An 11,906-nucleotide genomic window follows, 5' to 3' on the forward strand; every position below is an offset into this window, starting at 1 on the left:
ATCAATACTTAAACAATTGCAAAATACTGCATTTGCCAGGAAGTTGAAATAAAAGCAGAAAATGCTGGAATTACATAGCAGATTTGGCAGTATCCATGGAGGAAAGCAGAGTTAAAGTTTCAGATCCAGTGACCATTCTTTAGAATGCAAGATTATGGATTTACCCTGCAGTTCAACTCATTTTGAGCTCATTTCCCTCGGGAACTAATTGCAGTCCCAGCAGTGATCACTGTTCTCACACAGCTGATGGACAAAAGAAATACCAGCTGTTTGATTGGCCAATAGTTCTCTAATAGAGGTGGAAGGCTCACCTCAAGCCATTTAAATATCTGTGGGTCAAGTGGCCAACCAGGACCAGACTCACCTTTGACCTCTATGACAGAAGTGTATCACTCTCCCTGTCTGTGTAGAATCCAGTCTGTGATTTAGAAAGCACACTGGTACCACCAAGTGTTTGAGGTCTGAAACTGCAACCCAAACTCTTCATTTTACCGCTGGCAAGAGATTTTAGCTACAGGAGCTGCTTTGTATTCTACTGTATCACTGATCTGTTATTGTAATGGCTGTAAGCTAACAAAGCAAAACTCCTACATAACTTCTGGAAAAGACATGCATCTGTATTAACATAGTATCAGCTGCTTAATGTGACAGTCATTAGAGAGGTGCCCCTGTGAAAAGACTTATTAAGCAAACAGTTAAGTAAACTTTCTTCTCTTCTTATCCTGAATGGATATCATGATAAATCTTTAAAGGTAACCAATAATATCTCAGAGTGACATACCTTGGCACTCTCACATCTGTGTGTGATATAGTCTTCTACCTTCATATTCTGGAACTTGGCTTGTACCTCATGTGGGTAAAAGCCACAATGGTTTCATTCAAGTTCCATTTCATCTAACAGGTGACATATCATTTTTGCCTCTGTAGCCCCTTGAATATTGGGCTCTTCAAGATAAAATTCAAAATTTAGCTTTGATTTCTCACCACAGATGCTGACAGACCTGGAATCATTGAATCCCTACATTGTGGAAACAGGCCATTTGGCCCAACAAGTCCACATCGACCCTCCAAAGAGTAATCTCTCCAGACCTATTCCCCTGCCTTATTACTCTACATTTCCCCTGACCAATGCACCTCTAACTTCATACGTTCCTATCAATGTGCTCTCTACATTTCTCCCACAGAGTCTATGACCATAGTGTAAAGCAACTTGGACAGGTTTTCAGGTAGCTGTTAAATCTGCATGCTACTCCTTTAAGCAACAGTTCACCCTCACTAATAGCTGTCATGTCTGGAAGATAGATCCACACAGTTCTCCCCTCCTAGATTCTCACCACCCATCCATGTGCATGACATATTGTTGGAAGGAAAGGAGAACATGGTACAACAGCATGACCAACAAACATGCTTATAGTTGTCTCAACATGAATCAGGACAACGCATATGAATTTAAGGTTTTCATATGAACACCTGGGTTTGTGGAAAGATACTGTGTCAGAGTGTCTCCACTCCAGGCCACATGTTGGTGTAATGAGCAATGGTCAAATCCTGCAAAAAAGAACTGATCTCATATTCAATCTGCATTTCATCAGTCACCCATCAGACATGATAACAACTTAGATACAGAAGGAATTGTGCCAGACAACAACCACACATCTTTAACAAATGATACATGTCTTTCCACAACAACAGCACACCAAACAGAAGATACACCAAGTTGTGATAAATGTATAGGGATTAGATTTGGTTGTGTTGTACATCCATCAAGATGTTACCCGTATGTATAGAACAATATATTTATGTACGTCCTTGTACATGTTATTGTGAAAGCGTTTCAGTTCTTTGAAGGTAAAATAAGTGACATTGTATTATGGCATAGATGCTAGACCAGATAGCCCTGTACCTTTGAGACATTTACATGACATCACAACATTTGGCATTCTGGAATAAAAGTTCCTGCTCACCTTCAGTTACATTTTCTGTGCAATGGAGTCCATGTCAGTTTACCATCAGGAAGCACAGAACCCAGACAAGTGGGTAAGCTTGTGATATTATGGCCATGTAAATAGTTAGTGTTGTAAATAAATTTCAAGATATCTAACCAAGCACAACAAGAAGTATATGTCACATGCAGAAAACTATACAGTGCATCAATAATTACCATTCCTTCACTGTAATTGATTCAAAATCCTGGAACTCCCTTTCTCATAGCATTATCAATATACCTACACTACACAAACTGCAGTGGTTCAGGAGACAGTTCAACGCATATTGTCTCTATACACCACTACCTTCTCGTTGTTAATTAAGGATGGGCACTAAATGCTGGTGCAACTAGTGATGTCCAAATCCAAACAAATGAAAAAAAGGCTTTTAGTGCCCAACAAGTGGATAATATCTTGAGACTATTTCCAAAAGTAGCAATGTTACATCCTATCTACGAAACTATGACACAATCTCAGCAACAATACCTAAAACAGCTGAATGATCATTCTCACATTCTTGTTATGATTTTTCTCTCAGTATGTATCATTACAGAATATTCCAGATTGGTCCCTACTGGAATTGATGTGGCACCAGAGGCTGAAGAAGAAGAAGCAAAACTACCTCTGTTCCACTCACCCAGCCCACACACATCTCCCCTGGAAATGTTAGAATGGAGGATGGAGTTGGCAGTGCAGATGGCAAATCATTAAACAGAGGTGGAAAAGAGCAAGAGCAATGTTTTTGAAAGAATGTGTCATAGGATCTCATTCTATTGACTGAGCTGATCCACTTTCTCTCCTTTGTGCCTTACAACAAAGTGTCTTTGTTCGCAGCGGAGACTTAAATGAACCTTAATCTCCCCAAGAACTGTCTCAAAACAAATCAACCACATTAAGAAAGCTAAAACTCAAAGACATCTGTTTCAAAAGGCACTACTTATCTGATCATTGTTTGTGGGAAGCAAAGGCAACCCCTAGGAAGCTGTAAAGCTTCAATATAATTTGGATCGTCTAGTGACCTTGGAAACATCCTCATTTCTACTGTAGGAGCATAGACTATTTGCAAATTGCTGACATACACAACAGTAGTGCGCGATTGATGTATTGCACACTCTTAGGATTTTCAATTGCTGCCTTTGTACTGATAATGTACATATGCAAATATGCATATAAAATTACACATATCAAACAAAATCATAATTTGACACAGACACTATGGGCTAAATTGGTTAAGTGGGAAACTATTTTGGAAGACCCATTAAAACAGACAGTATAGAAGGTGTCAGCAGTCAATTGGGTGAATATTGGGAGTGGATAGAGATTTCATAATATTGTAAGAAGGTAGCGAGTGGAATTTGTCTTTTAAAAGCAATTTGCTTTTATCCCTTTCCAAAAATTCATGTGTTTTGCAATTTTTTTCATGTCCAAAGAGGCTGATGCTTTCAAACTGATTGTTAGCCTTGTTTTATTGTACCCTTTATTCTCTCCTTTTTGTATCACTATCCATTGGATGTTAAGCTCTTCACAGTTCCTTAGATATAACAACCAAAAATCTAAATGTGATCTCTTATCGTTTTGCAGCACTTCACAGCACATTGGAATTCTACCATTATCTTTGTGGCTATTTCCCTTTGTTGGCAACCACTTGTGAGCTTGATTGTAAACACACAGAAGTGAAAATGTGGTGACCACTTACAGTGGTCAGTGCTTACATTAAGGTTAATTATTACCTTCCTTTGTTTCATGTTGTGCTTCTCAATGGCTTCCATGGCAAATAGAAACAGTTTGTTCTGGAATTCTGGTCACATAGTGTTTCAAGCTATTAAATAGTTAACTAGCCACTGATGCCTAAAATGGGAAGAGACATCATAATCAGAGTGAATTTAAAAGCATTTGTTGGGCTATGCTGCCCTTTTGTTTCAGGTCTTGTTCCCAGCTTCATGTTACCAGAGACAAAGCATTCAAATTGATCCCATTTAAAAATGCAATGATTAATGTTCTGATTAAAAAGTTTGGGAACCATTGTGAATCTTTGCATTACTGATTGTGCATTACAGTGCTATTTTTTGGAATCTCTAAAAGCCCCACCTCCTCTTTCTGTCGGTTCCAATAAGAAGCAAATCCTAGCTTGCAATACTTTGACATCAGTGTGAATCTACCAATTGTATCAGATTTCTGCTGTTCCAAATATGCTGAAGAACTGGGGTATATATATAATTACCAATGTAAACTGTCACACTCTGCAACTGGAAGAAAGATCTAGAATGTGATTTGAAATTCTCTCCCTTTATATTAATTACATTTTAAATATATTCTTATAAAGTGTTTTTCTTTCAGGCTACAAGAAAAGAGCTTCATGATATAAACATGACAGTGTGGATTATTTTTCTAATCAGCACAAGGCTTGTCATCGATGTTACAGGTAATTTAGTGACACATCCAGGATATTTTCTTCATTGTTGATTATTGATGAAGAATAATGTATACTTAGAAGCAAGTAATAGGAAACGTTAATATACTATTTTGATCCTTTCAACTATTACATTATGTTGTTTATTCACATTATAAAATCATTTCATGCAAATTGTTCAAGCCAAATTGGGTAACTATGAGAAACTTGTGCAGACATGGGAGAAAGTTGGGACAAAATAGACGTAAGTTAAAAGCTACTTTTGAAATCTAAGGCTACACAGTTCCTTGCGATGCGATACCAGTATTTTCAGGGTCACTGGCAAATTACCTAACCTGCACAGAATAGACAGTCACAAGTGCCACAGTGTCTCACATGCATGTTCACAGTTTGAGGTGGCATTTTCAAGTTATTTTCATGCCCATTTCCTGTACAATTCTGTTAGAGCTGAAGAGGTGGATGGGTGTTAGAGGTGGACAGTGAGTGGAGGTGTTAGAATTTGCCATTTTGTAAACAAAAAAAGGATGTTTTCTTTTCTGGCTTCTTACAGTGAGTGTTACATTCACCCATACAGAAGCCAGTACATTTTAACTCATGTATCATAGCAGCCGCTAAAACTGTGTTGGTTGCAACTAAACTACCAACCTGGAGAATCTCTGTGTGGGAAGCATCCATTCCTGACAACAATTATCTTATAAGCAGTGGGCAGAAGTTCTGAACAATATTCCCTCCAAACTGAGTGAGTATGACAGTATAAACAGAACCTGCACAAGCAAATGTTCAGATGTGAAATTGCATGGTAGTACTTTGATCTTAAAAGTACCATTCAATGTGACTAAACGGAAGTGTTCTGCAGGCAGAAGTGAACATTGCAAAGCAAATTAGAGATTTCTTGAAGTGACAGGATCTTAAGATATCGGGTTTTCCATTATGGGTCACCCTGTCTCTTACTTATTGATCATAGCATTCTGCTACTGGTTTTTTTAATTGACTGTCCATCTTCAATAACTTGCTCACTGCACTTAATTGAACAGTAATCACTAATCAGCCAATTAGGGGAAAATATGTGCTGAGTAATTGGCTCTTACACAGTGGAGGCTTCTGATTGTCATCTAAGATGGGCAGCAGTGTTCAGAAGCCACAAAGGGAATCCTGCTGCCATGTCATGTGTTAGGCCAAAAACTCTACAATGTAACACAATTCCAAAAGAATTCAAGTTATGTAAACTACTCTTCTTTTGTCTTCATCCAGATATAGTGAAGACTGTATACTTCTGCAAATGAATATTACAGTACAGAATACCAATGATAATATTTGGACTGTGATTTGTTTGGCAGAGTAACTGCACGTCTGATGAGTCAGTTTTAAATGTGCCATAACACCTTGCAAATTTAACTTGCTTGTTTAATATAACTTATGGGTTGAACTTTTCTACAATGTACTTAGGAGATCTTGAATTTCAGACTATCCTTGTTATGGATCAGATATTGTAGTTTATCCCTTAAGTTGCATAAAACTCCAGTTATATCTGATAGCACTGTAATGCAGCTAGTTAATATTTTGGAGAAATTAAAAAGTCAGTCGGTCAGAGAAATTGTTAAATCCAGAGAGGCAGAAAGCTTGATGGTTCCGTGCAATGTTACAGAACCCTGGCTTGCTTGATTTCCACAGTATTCCAATTGCTGAAAGCACTTTAAATTCTCATTTGACTGGAGGTACGACAATGGACAAATCTTACATCCATTCCTACTATATCAAGGAACCATGATTGAGGACTTTAACAGAGTTCTTGAGGGATTCTGCTCTTTTACCGCATGATAGGCCACACAGAACTTCTATTTACTGAGAACAGATGGTGCAAATTATATTTTTAGTTGTTACAACATGGCGGTGAACCCCTCTGTTAATTAAACCAAACACCCAGAAAGGCTCTCTTCGCCTCATAATCTGTAGGAATATGAGTGACAGAGAACTCCCAAATTCCACCATTTAAAGAAAATAATATCAATTTATTCTTTAACTCTAAAAGTGAACATTAAACAACAACTATTGACAACTCTAAGCCCTGCTTTCTCTTTACTGCTTATTATCTGCCTCCAACTCTGTAACAATATACTGTTCCAGTGAAACACTCATTAAAATTGCATCACTTAATTTCATTGTTGGTGTCTCTCTCCTTCCAGCTGAAGATCCCCTGGCTTGTTTTCTTTCTTTTTCTGTGAATATGTTTCATATAAAAAGGTACCTTTGACAGAGAGTGTTTGGGTCTGTCTCAATGGCAATTACTTTGTCTGACGTTCAAAATGCCTGCCTTTTTTTATCCCCTCAACATCAGATCATCTCATTGGTTTGGTGTTGGCAAAATAATAAATTCAAATTCAATTGGGTTTTAGTATCCTGGGCATAATTTAAATCAATTGGTTAGATGCAACTTTTTGTCAAAATAGCAACCAACTCAGTTTTTTTTTAGGTTTGATTAGATTAGATATCTATTTCACAGCCAAATGTTACATTTCTTTAATTTTCCAGTACACTCTGAGACTGCTAGTTAGTCACATGACAGGTGCTTGTAAGCTCTCAGTGCAAAACTTTATCACTCTCTGATAAAGATACAGTACACACCTTCAACTTCGTAGCGTAATGAAGTTCCAAAATCTTTGTTAACTAAGATACTCAATTACAAAACAGATTCTGAAGGGCTAAAGACTCCAAATCAAACTGAGATGTTTTTGGTGGGAGGGGCATTTCTTCGAGTCAGAAGAGCATAGCAACACTTAAAGGTAGAGTGTCTGTGGGCTATTTTATTTTCTAATGTGGCAGGGCTACAGCTTTGGACCAAGACAAACAGGAGTTCTATTCCAAGCCCGTTGAAAAGCAAAACAAATACCCAGGTGTTGCTGAACCGTTATATTATGTTTTTCAGTATTTATTTATTTTCAGACCAAGTTTATGACTACATCCAGGACTATTTGCATTTTATTTTAAATGAACCTCTAAAATGCAATAATTATATCCTCCACAATTGGATTACTCATTCCTTCTGCCTTTGAAATCATTTAAATAGCTATTCAGCTTGAGAAATATTGTGGATCTTTAGTAAAGGTGAGTTATAATTGACTAATATTCAGGTAAATGTTTTGGAAATGTTGAAATTTCATTACTAGAAATTACTATTCAGTTCCTAGCTCATAATAAATATATTTTTGATATATTCTATCTATTGTGGAAAAAGTGAAATGTGGTTGCTAGTATTTCAGAGTTGTAAAATGAAGGACATAATCAACATGACTGTTGCTGGCAAACATCAATTACAATTACAAGATTTATTTAAAGTTGCACAAACACAGAATGTTCTTCACGTAACACCACGCAGATCTGATTGTTTGATGTAGGTGAGAGAGTGAACCACATTGTTAGAGGTACTATGCTTCAGTTGAGACCATAAAGAGAGTATCTGTTTACCTGTTCACATATATGTAACTATTTGGATAAGATCTGATGGCTGTTGCATAGTCTGGGCTAACGTTTATTGATAAGCTTCATCGTGAGATTGGACTTTCTCTCTCTCTCTAGAGCATGATGGTGGGCATCAATTGGCAGACTATGTTGCCAGTGCATCTGGCAGGCATCAGGCTCTCCTAACCTACCAAGATAGGGGGTGGGGGTGGTGAGGTTAAGTCAAAGGCAGCCCCATGGAGGCACTCTGCCTTAAGTGGTGGTTTCACTGTTTTTGTGCTTTTGATGAAAGCTTTGAAAAGTCCCTGAAAGGCCTCCCTCTTGATGGGCCATTTTCCAAGTTGTTACCTTGTTGCCCAGCAGGGTGAACCTCCAAGGCCTCTGATTGCCTCCTCCGTTTTCCAGCATTGACAGGCTGTCCATCACCTTTACTTGGACAGAGAACCTTTCTCTATGGCAATGAATTTTTTAATTTGTCAATTTCCAAAGGATGAAGTATTTGAGACCAGGAGATGTTCCTTTCTTCACTTCTCTGGGGAAAGATCAGCCACCTATCTCACTGTGCTCATCACCATAGTACTTAGCTAAACACTAAATATGCCTTATATAACTTGCTATAATGTGACGCCTATTTCCTGTAGCAGTAGATTCCTAATATTACATTTCTATCATCATATTAATTCTAAAGTAGCTGAACAGGAAATAGGAAATGGTTAAAGGAAGAAGAAGTGAGAGATGCACCACCAGGCCAATCAATGAAAAAATACCAATTATAAAATTCTGAATGGTGATTTATAAAAATCTATTGATAACTCAAAGAAACTGCTCAAAAGCCTTTTTTTAAAAAAAACAACGCTGGCTTTACTAATTTGTTTTATCAGCAACTGAAATTTCAGAGGAGGAATATTTTTCATAATAATCACATCTGGTTAATGGTGGGTTTTTAGCAGAAATGGTTGGAAATAGGGTACTCAGACTCACAGACATCTCTCCTCCCTTACCGAGATTAAACATTTCCTCTGAAACTTCTTTGCTGCTCACATCTCTGTTGTGAACAAAATAGATAAAGAGCACCCAATGGACATAGCAGACTTAGATTTTCAGAAAGCTTTTGACAAAGTCCTCCAAACAAAGCTGGTTAGAAAAAAGGAAGAGGAGGTGATGTAATGGCACAGACTAAAGACAGATTAATTGCAGACAGAAGATAGAGAGTAGGAATAAATGGGTCATTCCCACATTGGTAGGCTGTGACTAGGGGGTACTGCAAAGACTCTAGTATATCAATGATTTGACATGGAAGGAAAAAAAGGAAGGAGAAATTAGAGTACAAGACAAAGTTAGTTATATTAAAACAGACAGTAAGCATAGCGAGATTTGAGATTTGTGGATCAGGTTGAGGTTTTGGATGTAGGTTTGCTCGCTGAGCTGGAAGGTTCATTTCCAGACATTTAATTATCCTACTAAGTAACATCTTCAATGTTGAAAATTCCAGCTTTCTATTTATATGTTTGGGTTTCTTTGGGTTAGTGATGTCATTTCCTATGATGATATTATTTCCGGTGGTGAAGTCACTTCCTGTTCCTTTTCTCAGGGCGTGGTAGATGGGGTCTAACTCAATATGTTTGTTGATAGAGTTCCAGTTGGAATGCCATGCTTCTAGGAATCCTCATGCGTGTCTTTGTTTGGCATATCTAGGATGGATGTGTTGTCCCAAACGAAGTGGTGTCTTTCCTCATCCGTAAGTGAGGATACTAGTGAGAGAGAGTCATGTCTTTTTGAGGCTAGTTGGTGTTCATATATCCTGGTGGCTAGTTTTCTGCCTGTTATTTGTCCAATGTAGCATTTGTTACAGTCCTTGCACGGTATTTTGTAAGTGACACTGGTTTTGCTCGTTGTCTGTATAGGGTCGTTCAAGTTCATTAGCTGCTGTTTTAGTGTGTTGGTGGGTTTGGTGGGTTTGTGGGCTACCAAAGGGAGAGTGGCTAGGGAAGTGTTATGGCTGCTTGTTTGGGTTTGTTGCTGAGAAATCGACGGACTGTCTTCATTGGGTACCCATTCTTTTTGAATAGACGGTATAGGTGATTTTCCTTTGCTCTACGTAGTTCCTCTGTGCTGCAGTGTATGTTGGCTCATTGAAATAATGTTCTGATGCAGCTTTGTTTGTGGGTGTTGGGATGATTGCTCCTGTAGTTCAATATTTGGTCCGTATGTGTTGTTTTCCTGTAGACGCTAGTTTGAAGTTCCCCATTGGCTGTTCGCTCTACTGTGACATCTAGGAATGGCAGTTTGTTGTTGTTTTCCTCCTCTTTAATGAATTTTATGCCATTAAAGGGTATTATTGATGATCTTGAAGGTTTCCTGTAATTTGTTTCGTTTAGTGATGACAAAGGTGTCATCCACATAGCGGACCCAAAGTTTGGGTTGGATGGTTGGCAGAGTTGTTTGTTCAAGTCTCTGCATTACTGCCTCTGCTAAGAACCCTGATATTGGAGATCCCATGGGTATTCCGATGGTTTGTCTGTAGGTTTTGTTGTTGAAGGTGAAGTGTGTGGTAAAGCATAGGTCCACTAGCTTGATGATACTGTTGATGAAGTTAATGGTATTTGGTGTATGTGTTTTTGGGTCTTCTAATAGTGTAGTCAGTGTTGCTTTGACCAGGTTAATGTTGATTGATGTAAACAGGGCTGTTACATCAAAGTAGACCATTATTTCATCCTCTTCTATTTTAGTGTCTTTGGTCTTCAGGAATTCTTGGGTGGAGTGGGTGGGTGTTGCCGAATTCTCAGCAACAAACCCTAACAAGCAGACAAAACATGTCCAGAAACCCTAGCTGCTCTCCCCTACATCAAAGACATCTCGGAAATGACTGCCAGGCTACTCAGAACCCTTAGCATCATGGTAGCCCACAAACCCACCAACACACTAAAACAGCAGCTAATAAACTTGAAAGACTCTATTCAGACAACGAGCAAAACTAATGTCATTTACAAAATACTGTGCAAAGACTGTAACAAACGCTACATTGAACAAACAGGCAGAAAACTCGACACCAGGATACATGAACACCACTTAGCCACAAAAAGACATGACCCTCTCTTACTAGTATCCTCACATACGGATGAGGAAGGAACCACTTCAACTGGAACAACACATCCATCATAGGACAAGCCAATCAAGGATAGGCACGAGAATTCCCCGAAGCATGGCATTCCAACTGGAGCTCTATCAACAAACACATCGAGTTAGACCCCATCTACCACCCCCTGAGAAAAGGAACAGGAAGTGACTTCACCACAGGAAATAACATCACCAGTCCAAAGAAACTCAAACATGTAATAGAAAGTAGGAATTTTCAGCATTGCTTTGCCTGAGGCCCACTAAAGATGTTACCTAGTAGGGTAACGAAATGTCAGGAAATGAACCTTCCAGATCAGCGAACAAACCTACATACAGACAGTAAGCATTTCTGAAGGCATTTATAAAGAATAAAGAGTAAGCAAGCATTGGTTATATAAAGAGTGAAGCTAGAGAATTAGTAATAAAAACTATATTAATTGCAGTTGAATTGAACAGAAATTTTGCAGCTGTATCTGCTGTGGAGGACATTCAGAAATAATTGTGAATCAAAGATGTCGAGAGGAACTTAAGCATAGTAGTGTTCATCTAGAAAAGGGTACTGCAGAAATTCCTGAAAACAGGCCGTTTCGTTAAATTTTTCTTTCTTGTTCTCAATAGGCAAATTCATAGGAAATAACAATGTAAAACAGAAAAACAACATTTTGTGCTATGCAAAATCAGAACTCATGGAGTCAGATAACATATTAATATGCTTAGAAGGATGATCAGGCAGCAGAAAATAGCTATAGGAAAATATGGATCATTTCTCAGTTTACTCAAATATGATGAGTGGAGTACCACAGGAATCAATGTCCTCACAATACCTGTTCTGATTTGAATGAAGGAACCAAATGTATGATTGTAAAATTTGCTGATGACACAAAAAGAGTTAAGAAAGTAAGTTTTGAAGAAAATATAAGGAGTCTGCAAATGAATAC

The 11,906-nt window shown here is 38.1% G+C and overlaps 1 protein-coding gene across 1 annotated transcript in view; it reads right to left on the bottom strand.

Annotated features, from left to right (window-relative positions):
- Positions 1–11,906, bottom strand: part of LOC122559430 (IQ motif and SEC7 domain-containing protein 3-like) — a 279,735-nt gene that overhangs the window by 36,523 nt on the left and 231,306 nt on the right. The gene's annotated exons all lie outside the window — the stretch shown is intronic.

The sequence above is a fragment of the Chiloscyllium plagiosum genome, unplaced genomic scaffold (assembly GCF_037043375.1).
Source record: "Chiloscyllium plagiosum isolate Xiang-an unplaced genomic scaffold, Cpla_swu_hap1 HiC_scaffold_19, whole genome shotgun sequence".
Classification (NCBI taxonomy): domain Eukaryota; kingdom Metazoa; phylum Chordata; class Chondrichthyes; order Orectolobiformes; family Hemiscylliidae; genus Chiloscyllium; species Chiloscyllium plagiosum.